This window comes from Eptatretus burgeri, chromosome 15 (genome assembly GCF_056783735.1).
Source record: "Eptatretus burgeri isolate ZD-2024b chromosome 15, Ebu_testis_v1, whole genome shotgun sequence".
Taxonomy (NCBI): Eukaryota; Metazoa; Chordata; class Myxini; order Myxiniformes; family Myxinidae; genus Eptatretus; species Eptatretus burgeri.
This window is the reverse complement of record NC_140975.1, coordinates 42,148,927-42,164,371: the sequence shown is the minus strand read 5'-3', so window position 1 is coordinate 42,164,371 and position 15,445 is coordinate 42,148,927. Positions and strand designations below refer to the sequence as shown.

Below are 15,445 nucleotides of genomic sequence, written 5' to 3'. Positions count from 1 at the left end.
TCACATAACACAACAATGGCAGACCCGTGTTCATTCGCTCTGGATGGGGATGCCACGACTTCCGGCTCGAACAGATGAAGAAGAAGAAGACGACAGAGGAAGATTGCGTTGCCCCTCTCACTGGACAGATTTAATCTGTAAGTTGATTTCTCATAATGAAGGAGACTCAGTGTGATGTAATACTGTTTTTTCTGGTTCATATTTCATGAGTTGTGTTCTGTGTTTGATGAGCAACTGTGATATTTCCCCCCTGCTCTGGCGTGACGAGTTCTTCACGACGTGACTGAAGCCAGGCCTTTCAATCCGAATGAAGCAATCGGCTCAAAATCCGAATTAGACCGGCAGCTAAGTGGAGTTTAATTAGTTATTTAAGCATGAAAGGTTCGATTGTTCGATACCATTGAAGATGCATGGGAAATGCGAGAAAGATACCTCAGTACCTCAGGTCGGTCAAATGGCGCGAGGTCGGTCAAATGGCGCCATTTTCTGTTTTAATTCGCATTTGGATCACTAGTGTTATTTCTGGATTAATGAGTGAGGAATGGCCCCTTGACATATACAATGTATCTGAAGAACATGTGGTGGTTGGATAAAGGTACTTAAAAACCACATTAATTCGCATTTTAATTAACCTTTTGAGCATAAACATGATTGTTGTAAATTATCACCGAGTACCGAGAGGAAACAATATCGGTTACTGAAGAACACAAAATGGTCGGACAAAGTGATACAAGAATGAATTGGGTGTACCCGAGGACAAAAACCATCTGAACAGGTCATCACAAACTGCGACAACGTCGAGGGACTGGTGGGGAGGGGGGGGGCGGTATCAAGATGTGAACATTGCCACCGCGGGTCATATTCACACAACAACTTAATGCTCCACATCATCAGAAAATCACGTTTGCTTTATGAATATCTTATGGCTTCACTTTACCTTAATCGTTGTTTTTCATTTACCCCAACACGGGCATTGTATTCGTTCCAAAATAGCTGAATCCCCGCTGAGTGTCTTCCCGGTTCCCGTGGTGGGTGATTCTTCTCCCCACGTTCTTTCCTTCACACTATTTCACTCACAATACTCACACTCAAACACATTTGCACCTCTCTCCCCTTGCCCTCTCCAAACCCCTCTCCTCTAATCCCCCTCTCCCCTCCAACCCCCCACCCCTTCCAAACACCAGGCCTTCCCTCGTCCTGCCTTCCCCTCTCCACCTCCCCTCTCCTCCCCCTCCCCTCCACCTCCCCCTCCTCTCCACCTCTCCTCCCCTCCTCTCCTCCCCGTCCCCTCCTTCTCCCCCCACCTCCTCCCCTCCCCTCCTCCTCCCCTCCCCTCCCCTCTCCTCCCCGTCCTCCTCCTCCCCCACCTTGTCCCCCACCTCCTCTACTCCTCATCTTTCTCTCCTCCCCCTCCCCCTCCTCCCTCCCCCTCCTCTCCCCTCCTCCCTCCTCTCCCCCACCTCCCTCCTCTCCCCCACCTCCCTCCTCTCTCCCTCCCCTCCTCCATCTCCCCTTCGTCTTCCCCTCCTCTCCCCCTCCCCCCTCCTCCCTCCTCCCCCTCCCCCTCATACCTCGAACTTTTCATACGCACATTCATCCATGACAGATTGTGTTCGGCCCGACCTATTTCGATCCCTCTATCTAACTCGTGCAATCCCTGTCGTCCCTTTACACTATCACACTCCTTTTTAGATGAGCTGTTGCTCATGTATCGACACAGTGATGGATCCAGGGGGGTGAGGGGCGCACACGGCACGCGCCCCCCCTGAAACCTCTCCACTTCCATCAAAAGCAATGGTGTTTTTTTTTTTTTAAGCTCACCTGGATTTTAGGTAGGTGAGCTTATGCAATCAAGCAATGTCTAAAGGTGAGTGAGTGAGGCAGTGATTTAGTGGTTTAGTGAGTTAGTCCCGGAAACACGAGTCATTATCGCTTTAACCCAACAGTTGATTTTCATGAAACGGCCACAAGCTTCATATCTGAAGCCCCATGAAGGCTTATTGACGGCATCAAAATCTGTGTTCATTGAGGGGGTCTACGGGGAATGGTTTTGTGACGAATCTGGAAGCCTTTTGCACACAAACAGACAGTAGTTCCCATAGCTTAGTTATTTTGATAAGTGTGTGTTTATAGTTGGAATCCTCCTGTCTAATGGGAATTTTGTGTGTGTGCCACGAGTTATTTTTTAGTTAGGTTTTTATACAAAAACAACGGGCACCATCCCTGAGTCAACCCAGTCGCAATTGCCCACATGTTTTTGGCTGAAGGCGTGGGCGGAGCCTCCATCGCCTCAGATCCGATTCGGCCCCAGAAAGGTGGGATTTTCCCCGCCTTCCATCAGCCTGTCCAATGAGGGACGGCCAACGGATCGCGTGATGGAACCGTCCAATCAGGAGGCGATTGGCGAGGAAAGAAACCGCTCCGACCTCAAGAGTGAGAGAGTGATCGTGGCGACTGCGGAGCGTCTGCGGTCTTGGTGGCGACTGGCTTCGTCTGCGGTCTTGGTGGTGACTGGCTTCATCTGCGGTCTTGGTGGTGACTGGCTTCGTCTGCGGTCTTGGTGGCGACTGGCTTCGTCTGCGGTCTTGGTGGTGACTGGCTTCATCTGCGGTCTTGGCGGCGACTGGCTTAGACTGCGGTCTTGGTGGCGACTGGCTTCGTCTGCGGTCTTGGTGGCGACTGGCTTCGTCTGCGGTCTTGGTGGCGATTTGCTTCGTCTGCGGTCGTGGTGGCTTGGTCCCGTTCGTGGGCCATGGACTTCGGGTCATTGGTTTGAGTCCTACCGTGGTGGTTTGGAGTCGGTGTGACCGCACGAGGTGGGAAGGTACCCTATCCCGGCTCGACCGAATAAAGACCCATGGGGTCCAGTTTCTTTTGGGTGTGTGTGTGTGTTTGTGTCCGTGGGCCCCGTCTGTAAGTAGAATCGTTAAGTGCCTTGTTCATTGTACATTACATATCTTTATTCGTGATAACTCTGCTCTGTGTCCCCCTTCCCGATGATTGCCTATTGTAAAATAAACCCGTGTTAATATAAATGTTCCAGTTGGTTGTTCGTGTTTTCTTTCATTGGCTTTGCAAGGTGCGTATTGAGAAATAGTAAGGCCGTTCGTGTTGTAAATTGTTGATTTGGACCGACGGATCTTGGTAATCACCTGCTCGGTTTACATCCAGATCGTGCTCAGGAAACGGTCCGTTCCGCCCGAGGTCCGTCGAGGGTGTGGTTTTCCCCGGTAGTTGGATGACGTGGGTACTTAGGTAGATTTAAATTAGGCAATTAACCCGACCCCACACCGTCAAAATATTGGCGACCACGGTCTGCGAAGGGACCCGTGACCTTTCGGACTTATCCGAGTCATGACTTAAATTCCGGGTGTTCGGTGGGAGACGACTCCACTGCTCCACCGAGTGTTCGCTTATCGCCACTGAACCCCGGCCCACAACAATTTGACCCCCTCCCCCCCCCCCCAAAAAAAATAGGATTTGTTCTCTTCTTTGAAACTATGCACACGATTTTGATGAAACTTGACCACAACCTTCATCACCCGTGATGAACCAAAGTGTATTGACTGCATCAAAATATGCACTTATGATGGGAGTCTACGGTGGGGGGGGGGGGGTAAGTGATTGTTGCTCCTGATCCAGGTGAGCTTCAGGGCAGGTGGTCCTATTTTTACCTCTGCCCCAGAAGGTGAAGGAGGTTTATGTTTTCACCCCTCTTTGTCTGTCTGTCTGTGTGCAGGATATCTCAAAAAGTTGTGACAGATCCACATGAAATTTGGTTGTCAGGTTGGATGTGTGACGAGGACGTACGAACTGATTAGATTTTGGTGAAGATCCGGATCCGGGTCCGACTCCGAAAATTATTAAAGTGATTCTTCACTTTTGAGAGAAAGGACGAAAAACGATATCCAGCATGATATCTCAAAAAGTTGTGGATGGATTTGGACGAAACTTGGTGGGCATGTTGGGTGTGTGACAAGGAAGAATTGATTCCATTTTGGTGAAGATCCGAATCCTATAATTTTTTGAGTGTCAGACCTTTCAGACCGCGCTGTTTGCGGACCCTGTGTATCCGCGGGTTATACAGTGTGACCTGCTTCGAATATTTTTTTTTCACTTCGGGACTGGTCTATATCCACCTGGAAAATTGGAAATCAGCCAACGTCACAGCATGACATAAAAAAGGTTCAAAGATGGATCCCCTTAACTTCAGCCCAATTAGCTTTTCATCGTCAGTCATCAATATCATTAATCAAACAATTTTCACTCATCAGCAAGGTAATGCAATCCATCAGATATCGCATCATGACGGTCGATTTCAACACATCAACCACGACATAACACAACATAACATAACATTACACAACAAGGTTCACTTCGGGTTCCGGGTTTAGAGCATCGACAGGTCTCCTTCGGGGCTCTATGCTGATGATCTCAAAGTTAAGTTTCCGGTCGTTATCTGTCCCGTTTTAACTGTTGATTTTCTCACTCACATGTTACGATGTGTTCCTAGTTCGGTTTTGTTTCAAAAATCATGCTATTTTGTGAGATTTTATCGCCCTTGTCTTACCGGTTGCTTGAGGCATGCCATTGAGGCTTGAGGCCTACTGGTTCCCCTTGGTGTACCATCGTGTTTTGTTTTTTCTCCCCATTGCCTTCAATTTTTATCTTCTCCACTTTCCTCACCTCCCCCATCCCTCCCAACTAATCACTTTATTTCTTATCTTAAATAAAAAAACCCCAAAAAATGCTACTTTTCTCCTTCCTCACTCACGACTCTCGATTCTGCTTCTTCTTCTTCTTTATACCTTCTTCTTCTCCTCTTATTCTTCTTCATCCTCGATTTTTTTTTTTTTCTATAACACTTCCATGACCTAATCTGTTGAAAACTCTCTCAAACATGAATAATAATAATAAAAACGATCTCTTATAATGCCTCGTCTTCCTCTTCCACACGTGTGGTACTCTTTCCTGTATCATAATGCACTACTCTTCTGCTATTTAAAGACTGTTATCAATTCGACCTTTCCTAAAAATCCAACTGTTACAGCGTTTTTTTCTCTCCATTCTCGGAATTCGCCTTTATTGCATCCCTCAAGAATTGTGTGAAATCGCATCTCTGACCTAAAACTTTAAAAAAAAAAACCCAGTTTGCTATGAATGTTCGCTTTCCATCAACCATTCTTTTTTTCAAACCAGTGCCAGCTCACCCCTCTCACCCCTCACTCTCAAAGCAACCATCTCACTTCTCCCTCCAAGCCTCCCTCTCACCTCTCTCAAAAACTCCCCTCTCACCTTTCTCCCACCATTCACCCCCTCACTCATCCTTCTCAAAGTTGGCTCCCCTCTCATCCACAAAGCTGCCTCCTTCCACTGCCCTCTCACCTCCATCTCTTCACTTCACCTCCTCAACTGCCTTCTTCCATCTCTCTTGTCCCCCTCTCCCCCAGTACCACAGAGCCTTTTCTCCTCCTCATCCGGCCCCTCCCCTGGCTATTCTGCAATCCCCCACACTCTTTCAACAACCCTCCTTACCTCCCCCTCGTCCCTTGTCCTACTCTCCTCCTCCCCCCACCCCCTGCACCAAACCCTCCTCCCCTCCCTCTTCATTAAAAGTGGGGACCTCAAATATCTGGGGCCTTCGCTCAAACATTTCAGATCTTTCCATACAGCTTGCCACTGACAAACAAGACATAATCTGCCTAACAGAAACTTTCCTCCCCCAAGATGTGTCTGACTCCCAAAGTATCTCTCCCTGGTTCCTCCGGTATGACAGATCTGAGCCTCGTCCTGGTGGAGGAGTTGCTCTCTTCATCAAAGACTCTATTCCTCACTGTCCATGCACTGCCCTCACTCCCCCACACCCCCAGGAATACCTCTGGCTACAGCTTCCCCTCCACTCCCACCTCATGTTTATATGTGTACTGTACCGTCCAACTAACAGTGATGATTCCATCTGCACCTCACTATCCGAAAACATGGACCAACTTCTATCTTCTCATCCAAACTCTCTCTTCCTCATATGTGGCGACTTCAATTGTCATCATGCCAGTTGGCTCGGTGTGGGTACCTCTCTCACCTGTCATGGCACCTCTGCAAAAGCTTTCTGCGACTCATTGGGACTGACTCAATCGGTCAACTTCCCGACCCGGATCTCAACCAATGGTACTCCATCTCTTCTGGATGTGATTTTGACAAATTTCCCTGAAAATATCTGCTGCTCTTTCTCCGCTCCAATGGGTTCTTCTGACCACGTCCTTGTCAAAGTGGACATCTCTCTGGCTGTTATCAGAGAACCACCTCACCGCCGTCGAGTCTGGCATTTCACTCAAGCCGACTGGCAGGGTCTCCAAGCAGCCATCAAACTTATAGACTGGTCTCCTATCGCTACTTTCTCCAACATCAACTCGTCCTGGGAATTCTTTCAAAGAAACTTGCTCTCCCTCATGCACAGATTTATCCCCTCTTGTCTTCAGTTGTCCGACCTTTCCTCCCGCCCTTGGTTCACTGAAGCTTGTGGTGAGGCAGTTCTCCTGAAACAACTTGCCTTTGCCTCATGGAAAGCAAACCCAACTGAGGGCAATCTCAGTTCCTTCCATAAAGCTCGGAACAAGTGTGTATCTACCCTCAGGAGAGCCAGAAAACAACATCTTTCTCATCTCAAGTCTGAACTCTCAAACCTCTCTCCCTCCTCAAAATTCCGGTGGTGTCTAATCAAATCTGTTTCTGGTGTATGTTCCCCCTCCATCCCCGACCCCGCCTTACCTCAAATGGCCGCACTGCTGATACCGCATGTGAAAAAGCTGGATGCCTAAACTCGGTGTTTGCAGCTAAATCTTGTGTCCAAAACCAATCACTCTCTCTACCCACCTTACCCATTCACACCCAACTGTCCATGGACTCTGTGTCCTTTTCTTCTGACAAGCTGGAGAGCTTGCTGTCAAACCTCGATGTCCAGACGACATCAGTCCACATGTCCTCAAAGCCTGCTCTTCCACTCTTGCTCACCCTCTCTCTGTTCTATTCACCCTCCCATTTGCTCAAGGTCATCTGCCATCTGCTTGGAAATCGGCAAACATCACTGCCCTGCACAAAAAGGTGCAAAAACAGATCCCTGCAACTATAGACGAATCTGCTTTCTCCCAATCATCAGCAAGGTTATGGAATCCATCATCGTTTCAGACATTAAATCCTTCCTCTTCTCCAATGGCTTGATTTCCAATCATCAATTTGGTTTCAGACCAAGTCACTCTACCCTGGATATGCTGCTTCTGCTCTCCTAACAGTGGATTAAGGTCCTCAATGCCAGACAGGAAATCTGAGCCGTATCCCTGGACATATCATGTGCTTTTGACAGTCTGGCACCCTGCCCTGCTCACGAAACTCACTTCCTATAGTATCCAAGGCCATCTCCACTCATGGCTCGCAGACTTCCCCTCCTGTCGCAGTCACTGTATGGCCCAAAATGGAGTTCTTTCATCCCCTCTTCCTGTCCAGGCTGGAGTTCCTCAAGGTAGCGTTCTGGGACCTGTTCTTTTTCTGGTTTTCATCAATGATCTCTCCGACTCTCTGGAAAATCCTCTATATCTCTTTGCTGATTACTCCACCCTCTGCCGTACCATCGGTCATCCCTCAGACCGGCAAGCAGCAGCTTCTTCGCTCACTGCAGATCTGGATAAAATCACAAACTGGTCCAGCACGTGGAACATGTCTTTCAATCCAGACAAATCTCACACTCTCACGATGTCTCTTCGAAAAGACCATTTAGAAAAGCCCCCCATCCACTTTCTCAACAATCCTCTGGAAGAAGTCCTTTCTTTCAAGCTTCTGGGTCTCACTAACTGCCATGACCTTCCGTGGGAAAGCCACATTTCAAACCTCGCCTCCAAAGCCAGTCGCCGACTGGAAATCCTCCGTCGTGCAAAGTCCTTCCTCGGCCCACCTGAGCTACTGACCACTTACAAAGCTTTTGTCCTCAGCCTGATGGAGTACTGCTCTCCCCTGTGGGCTGCTGCTCCTGCCTCCCACCTTTCTCGGCTTCACGCTGTAGAAACCAAGGCATTTCGGATCATTGGCATCTACCGCAATGAGGCTGAGTCTTTGGGCCTCTCACTCAATCACCGCAGGTTGGTCTGTGGTCTTTCTGTTTTCTACAGTCTCCTCTCCAGCATCCCCCCTGCTCTCTCTGCGATTTGTCCCCACCACATTTCCGCAGGGTGCTCAAGGTCCGCCAACAACCCCCTTCTGGTGAAACTCTCTTAATCACGAATCACTGCTCATCTTCACTCCTTCATTCCTCTTTTTCCTGCCTTTGGAATAAACTCCCTCACTCTATTCAATCCCATTCTTCCCTCCAGGCTTTCAAAACAGCTGTTCACCACCACCTCTGATCATCCCCCATCAAAATCCTCTGTCTTTTCTACCCCCGATAATCCACCCAAGCCCACCTCTTTCAAATTCCCTGATTTCCTTCCTGAACGTCCCTGGAATGTCCATCTTCTATTCCCCATGTTCCCCGTCCCATCCCTCTCCCTTCCACAGATCTCCAAATGTGTCTGTTCCCCATTGTTTTGTCCTTCCCACTCCCGCGCCTCTTGTGTCATGCCGCCCTTGATGTGCGTTGTGTGTTCGCTCTTACACGATCCTCGACAAGGTATACAAAAAAAAAGAAAAAAAAAGGCAGATCCATATTCATTCGCTCGGGACGGAGATTCCACGACTTCCGGCTGAAACAGAAGAAGAAGAAAAAGAAGAAGAAGAAGAAGACCAACGGAGGATTGCGTTTCGCCTCACACCGGACAGATTTAATCTGTAAGTTGATTTCTCATGACGAAGGAGACTCAGTGTGATGTAATACTGTTTTTCTGGTCCATATTTCATGAGTTGTGTTCTGTGTTTGATGAGCAACTGTGATATTTTCCCCCTGCTATGGCGTGACGAGTTCTTCACGACGTGACTGAAGCCGGGCCTTTCAATCCGAATGAAGCAATCGGCTCACAATCCTAATTATACCGGGAGCTGAGCTAATTATACCGGGAGCTAAGCTAATTATTCCGCGATTGCCCTCAGTTTAATTAGTTATTTGAGCATAAAAGGTTCGATTGTTCGATACCATTGCAGATGCATAGGAAATGCGAGAAAGATACCTCAGTACCTCAGGTCGGTCAAATGGCGCCGGGTCGGTCAAATGGCGCCATTTTCTGTTTTAATTCGCATTTGGATCACGAGTGTTATTTCTGGATTAATGAGTGAGGAATGACCCCGTGACATATACAATGTATCTGAAGAACATGTGGTGGTCGGATAAATGTACTTAAAAACCACATTAATTCGCATTTTAAGTAACCTTTTGAGCATAAACATGATTGTTGTAAATTATCACCGAGTACCGAGAGGAAACAATATCGGTGACTGAAGGACATAAAATGGTCAGACAAAGTGATATAACAATGAATTGGGTGTACCCGAGGACAAAAACCATCTGAACAATTCATCACAACCTGCAACAACGTCGAGGGACTGGTGGGTGGTATCAAGATGTTAACATTGCCACCGCGGGTCATATTCACACATTAACTTAAAGCTCCACATCATCAGAAAATCACGTTTGCTTTATGAATTGCTTATGGCTTCACTTAACCTTAATCGTTGTTTTTCAGTTACATTTTACACCAACACGGGCACGGTATTCGTTCCGAAATCGCTGAATTCCCTCTATCTATCCTCCTGGGTTTCCATAGTGGGTGATTCTTCCCTCCATGTTCTTTCCCTCACACTATTTCACTCGCAATACTCACACTCCAACACATTCGCACCTCCCCCACCACTTCCCTGCTCCAAACCCCTTCCTCTTCCAATCCCCCTCTCCTCCAAACCCCCACCCCCTGCAAACATCCTCCCCTTCCCTCCCTCCTCCTTCCCATTTTCCCTCCTCCCCTCCCTCCTTCTCCTCTCTCCCTCCTCCTCCCCTCCCTCCCCTCCCTCCCCTTGCCTCCTCCCCTCCCCCTCCCCTCACCTCCTCCCCTCCCCTCCTCCCCCACCTCCTCTCCTCCCCCTCCTCTTCTCTCCCCCTACTCCTCTTTCCCTCCTCCTACTTCCCCTTCCCCACCTTTCCCCAACTCTCCTCCCCTCCCCAACTCTCCTCCCCTCCCCAACTCTCCTCCCCTCCCCAACTCTCCTCCCCTCCCCAACTCTCCTCCCCTCCCCAACTCTCCTCCCCTCCCCAACTCTCCTCCCCTCCCCAACTCTCCTCCCTTCCCCAACTCCCCTCCCCTCCTCCCTCCCCAACTCCCCTCCTCCTCTCCTCCCCAACTCCCCTCCCCAACACTCCTCCCCTCCCCCACCTCCCCTCTCCTCCCCCACCTCCCCTCCTCCCCCACCTCACCTCCTCACCTCACCTCTCCCCCCCACCTCTTCACCTCTCCCCTCCACCTCCTCCCCTCCCTCCCCCACCTCCTCCCCTCTGACACTCATATGTGGAACCTCTTGGCCATGGAAGACGATGAAGTAGCGCACCACCATCAAGAATATACCGGACATTTACAATTGGTTCTCGTTGCTCCCCTTGCATGGTCTTTCAGAGAACATCTGCAAGGACAGCCTTATTGGCCTGCAGGGCAAGGAAGGATCACGAGTGGGACGGATCCCCCTCCCCTTCCCCCCCTCCTCTTCCCCTCCCCTTCCCCCCTCCTCTTCCCCTCCCCTTCCCCTCCCCCGTGCTCGTACTTTTCATCCACACATTCATACATGATAGACGATTGTGTTGGGCCTGACCTATTTCGATCCCTCTATCTGACTCGTGCAATTTCCGCTGTCCCTTTACGCTATCACGGTCTTTTTAGACGAGCTGTTGCTGATTTATCGACACAGGGACGGATCCAGGGGGGTGAGTGGTGTTTTTTTATTTATATATATATATATATATATATATATATATATATATATTTTTTTTTTTCGGCAGGTAAGCTTACGCGATTGAGCAATAGTCCAGGCAATCTCGCCCATTTTTTCACTTGATCGGGAACAAATTGCAACATAATTTTTTTTTAGCACAATGCATTTCTATGAGGTCCCCCCAACACCTCACCAAAAGTCCAAAGAAATCCCTATTGTGGAAATACGTCTAATTTGCATAAATCCAATATGGCGGCCAATTATCAATCTTGTGCCATATCTTTGCTCACAGATGACATATTTGAGTGATTTCAACTTCTAGAATGGGTATTTTGTATGTAAGGATGCATTTAGCATACTTGTAAACTTCCCTGGAACAAAATCTCATTTGCATAAATCCAATATGGCCACCAAATAGCAATATCTTGCCAAATCTTTGCTCTCAGATGATGTATTTTAGTGATTTAAATTTCTATAATGAGATCTTTGGATCCAAGGATGCATTTGTAATACTTAAAAATTTCATTGGATGCATCTAGGACACACGCTATATGCAAAGTCTGCATATGCATACCTGTAAATGATGCTTAATCTTCCAGAAAGTCATCCAGATGTCCATCAGCAATTTGAGAAAGGATACCATGTGGTGAGGCGCAGTGATGGGTACTGGGCAGGACTATCCACGGATCTCACACTTGAGCAAGTGCTGATGAGAAGTATAAAGACACATGGATGCCTGACAAGAGGAAAAGGAATGACAAAAACTCAGCATTTGGTGTAGGTCCTTTCCATGCCAGCATGTGCTAATATCAATGAGGCCATGCAGAAGCTCAGTGGCATCTCATTTGAAACCAGTGACCAGCACAAAGACCTGTCAAAAGCTAGACAAGCTCGAGATGTCAATGACACCCTTGATCTTATCAGCTATCTCAGGGAGAGAGATCCATTCGCACGGGATCCGTCCCTGTTTAACATTGCAAATGGCATGACAGCCCAGGAAGGAGTCAACGTTGATAGATGAAGAACAGTTGGAGAAAAGATTCTAGCATCCATGGTTGGGAATTCTGTAGAAGAGTTCACCTTCCGGAAATGTGATCGAGCAGTGACACTTAATTCAAGATCAACTGTCAAGATCAAAGGAGAATCTGTGAAGGTAGATCCACAGTTTATCTTCGAGAGACTGGTAATCATTGGGGAGTGCTGTGAAGATCTACAGTCACTCTTCAAATATGAACTGTGTAGTTACCCCCCAGCATTGTTTGAATCTTCCTTCCTTCCCCTGCAGGCCAATAAGGCTGTCCTTGCCGATGTTCTCTGGAAGACCATGCAAGGGGGAGCAACGAGAACCAATTGGAAATGTCCAGTATATTCTCGATGGTGGTGCGCTACTTCATCGTCTTCCATGGCCAAGAGGTTCCACATATGAGAGTGTCAGTCAGCTTTATGTCACATATGTTACACATAAATATGGGGCTGCTACCATTATCTTTGATGGATACCAAGACGGTCCAACAAAAAAATATGCCACGCACATGAGAAGGACAGGGGCTTGTTCAGGCATGACAGTAAACTTCACTGGTGGAATGGTTATACAGTCCAAAAAGGAGGAAATCTTGAAAAATGTGACAAACAAACAGCGATTTATTGTTTATCTTGGTGACAAACAAGAGCAGGCTGGGTGTAATATAGATCATGCAAAGCATGATGCTGATGTGCTCATTGTCCAAACAGCTGTTGCATCTGCTAGAATCAAAGACACTGTCCTGATAGGGGATGACACAGACTTGTTCATCCTCCTACTGCATCATACTGAACTGGATGCACATGACTTGTTCCTGGTCCCAGAGCCCAGGCAATCAGCAAAAAAGATCAGGATATGGTGCAGAAAGCAGTCTAAGGAATTTCTTGGTCCTGATGTTTGTGACCATGTGTTATTTATCCATGCAATCCTTGGCTGCGATACAACTTCTCGCCTGTTTGGATTGGGAAAGGGTTTAGCAGTAAGGAAGATCAAGAGCGTTGCCCTGTTCCGTCAGCAAGCTAAGGTGTTCAGCCAAGAAGGACATGTGGCAAAACAGGACATTATTGCAGCAGGAGAAAAAGCACTTGTGTCATTATATGGTGGTGCCAAAGAACAAGGACTGGACACTTTTCGATACAGGCGATTTTGTGAGAAGGTTTCCAAGAGCACATCTCATGTAGCACCTCAAACTCTTCCCCCAACCTCAGCAGCTGCAAAGTATCACAGCCTCCGTGTATATTATCAGATGATGGAGTGGAAAGGAAGAATCATCAATATGAAGCCGGAAGAGTGGGGATGGCACATGGTGGATGGACAATGTTTGCCAATACAAACTGACCAGCTTGCAGCCCCATCAAAACTACTGGATGTCATCTGCTGTAACTGTTAAACAGACTGTAATACAAAGAGGTGCACATGCAGAAAGTATAGTCTGCATTGCAGTGCTGTTTGTGGAGAATGCCGTGGGACAAGTTGTGCCAACTCACAGCTACCAGATTTCACTGATGACTATAATGATGACCTTGATGGGCATCTTCAGTAGGGTATTAATATGCCTGCAATGAAACACTAGCCAAAGAAGTGACTGTCATAAATTTGATCACAAAATATCTATTTGGTGGCCATATTGGATTTTATTAAATTCATCCATCATTTTATTTAAACCCATCTTTTAAATATTAAACTATTAATATTAAACTAAAAAATATTAAACTATCCCAAATTTAGCCTTTGATCCCCTCATATATTCTAGAAATATAAACCGCTCAAACCTGTTGTCTGAGAGTAAATATATGGCAAAATATTGATATTTGGCAGCCATATTGGATTTATGCAAATGAGATGTGTATCAAAATGCATCTAAGAAAATTGTTAAATACTCTAAATGCATTCTTGTATGCAAAAGATATATACTAGAAGTTGAAATGGCTCAAATATATCATCCAAGAGCAAAGATGTGGCAAAATATTGATATTTGGTGGCCATATTGGATTTATGCAAATGAGATTTTGGTCTGGGGAAGTTTAAAAGTATTCTAAATGCATCCTTGTATACAAAATACCCATTCTAGAAGTTGAAATCACCCAACTATGTCATTTGTGAGCAGATATGGCACAATATTGATAATTGGCCGCCATATTGGATTTATGCAAATTAGACGTATTTCCGCAACAGGGAATTCTTAGAACTTTTAGTATGGTGTTGTGGGGACCTCATAGAAATGCATTGTGCTAAAAAAAAATTATGTTGCAATTTGTTCCCCATCAAACCTTATTTTGCCTGGACTACAATGTCTGTTGGTGAGTGAGTGAGTCATTTGAGTTCGTCCCGTAAACACTTCAGTCATTGTCGCTTTAACCAAACAGTCAAATTTCATGAAACTTGGCTCCAAGCTTCATATCTGAAGCCTAATGAAGGCTTATTGACCGCATCAAAATCTGCGCTCATTGAGGGGTCTACGAGGATGGGGTTTGAGCCTCACCCTCAAAAAAAAAAGAAGGTATTTGTTCTCTTCTCTGAAACTACACACACGGCTTTGATAAAACTTGACCACAACCATTATCACCCGTAATGCACCAAAGTATATTGACCGCATTAAAAATCTGCGTTCATTAAGGGAGTCTACGGGGCGTGGTTTGACCCCTCCCAAAATAGGTAGTTTCTCTCTTCTCCGAAACTACACACGTGACTGGTGAAACTTGACCACAACCTTCGTCACCCATGTATTGTATTGTATGTATTGTATTGACTGCAAAGTGTATTGACTGCATCAAAATATGCACTCATGAAGGGAGTCTACTGGGGGTTTAAGTGATTGTTGCTCCTGATCCAGGTGAGCTTTGGAAGGGTGGTTCTATTTTTATCTTCGCCACCAAAGGTGAAAGAGGTTATGTTTTCACATATCCGGATCCAGATCTGATAATTTTTTCAGTGATTCTTCACCATTGAGAGATGGGGCTGAACTAATATATAGCACGATATCTCAAAAAGTTGTGGACGGATTCAGATGAAACTTGGTGGACAGTTTGGGTGTGTGACAAGGAAGAATTGATTTAATTTTGGTGAAGATCTGAATCCGGATCCTGGAAGTTTTTGAAGTGATTCTTCACCATTGAGAGATAGGGCTCAAAAACGATTATATAGCATGATATGCCCAAAAGTTATTTGGCCCGATATGTTCTCGTGGATCAGTCATTACGTGGTGGAGGTATGCGCTCTTCTGAGTGCCCTTCTAGTTTCATATGTATTGAGGTGTATATAACCGAAGATGTGGTCTCGGAATGTGGGATTACCCAATATTCCTCAAACCACAGATGATGCTGACCGCAGCATTCAACATGGAACTGGTTTGTACCAATAATTTTGTTGCCATTGTGGATATTTCATGCTTATCGAATTACCGGAATCATTTATCATTGGAGATACTTCTGTTCTTACAATTCATGAACTAAGAAGTAGAATGATATCCAATCCCTCATTCTTTTTGAATTTGACATTTTTTTTCAAAACTCAAGAACATGCTTTTTGACT

General features: G+C 46.5%; 1 protein-coding gene across 3 annotated transcripts in view; it reads left to right on the top strand.

Annotated features, from left to right (window-relative positions):
* The window catches only part of TRRAP (transformation/transcription domain associated protein), a 242,696-nt gene that overhangs the window by 29,179 nt on the left and 198,072 nt on the right, over window positions 1-15,445 (top strand). The window contains exon 1 of one of the 3 annotated variants that reach the window (XM_085858089.1): window positions 65-137. The exons of 1 other annotated variant lie outside the window; for it this stretch is intronic. The gene's annotated coding sequence lies outside the window, so the exon portion shown is untranslated. Of the gene's footprint in view, window positions 1-64; window positions 138-8,729; window positions 8,812-15,445 lie in introns of those variants that run through there. One more of the 3 variants, XM_085858088.1, reaches the window with a different exon arrangement.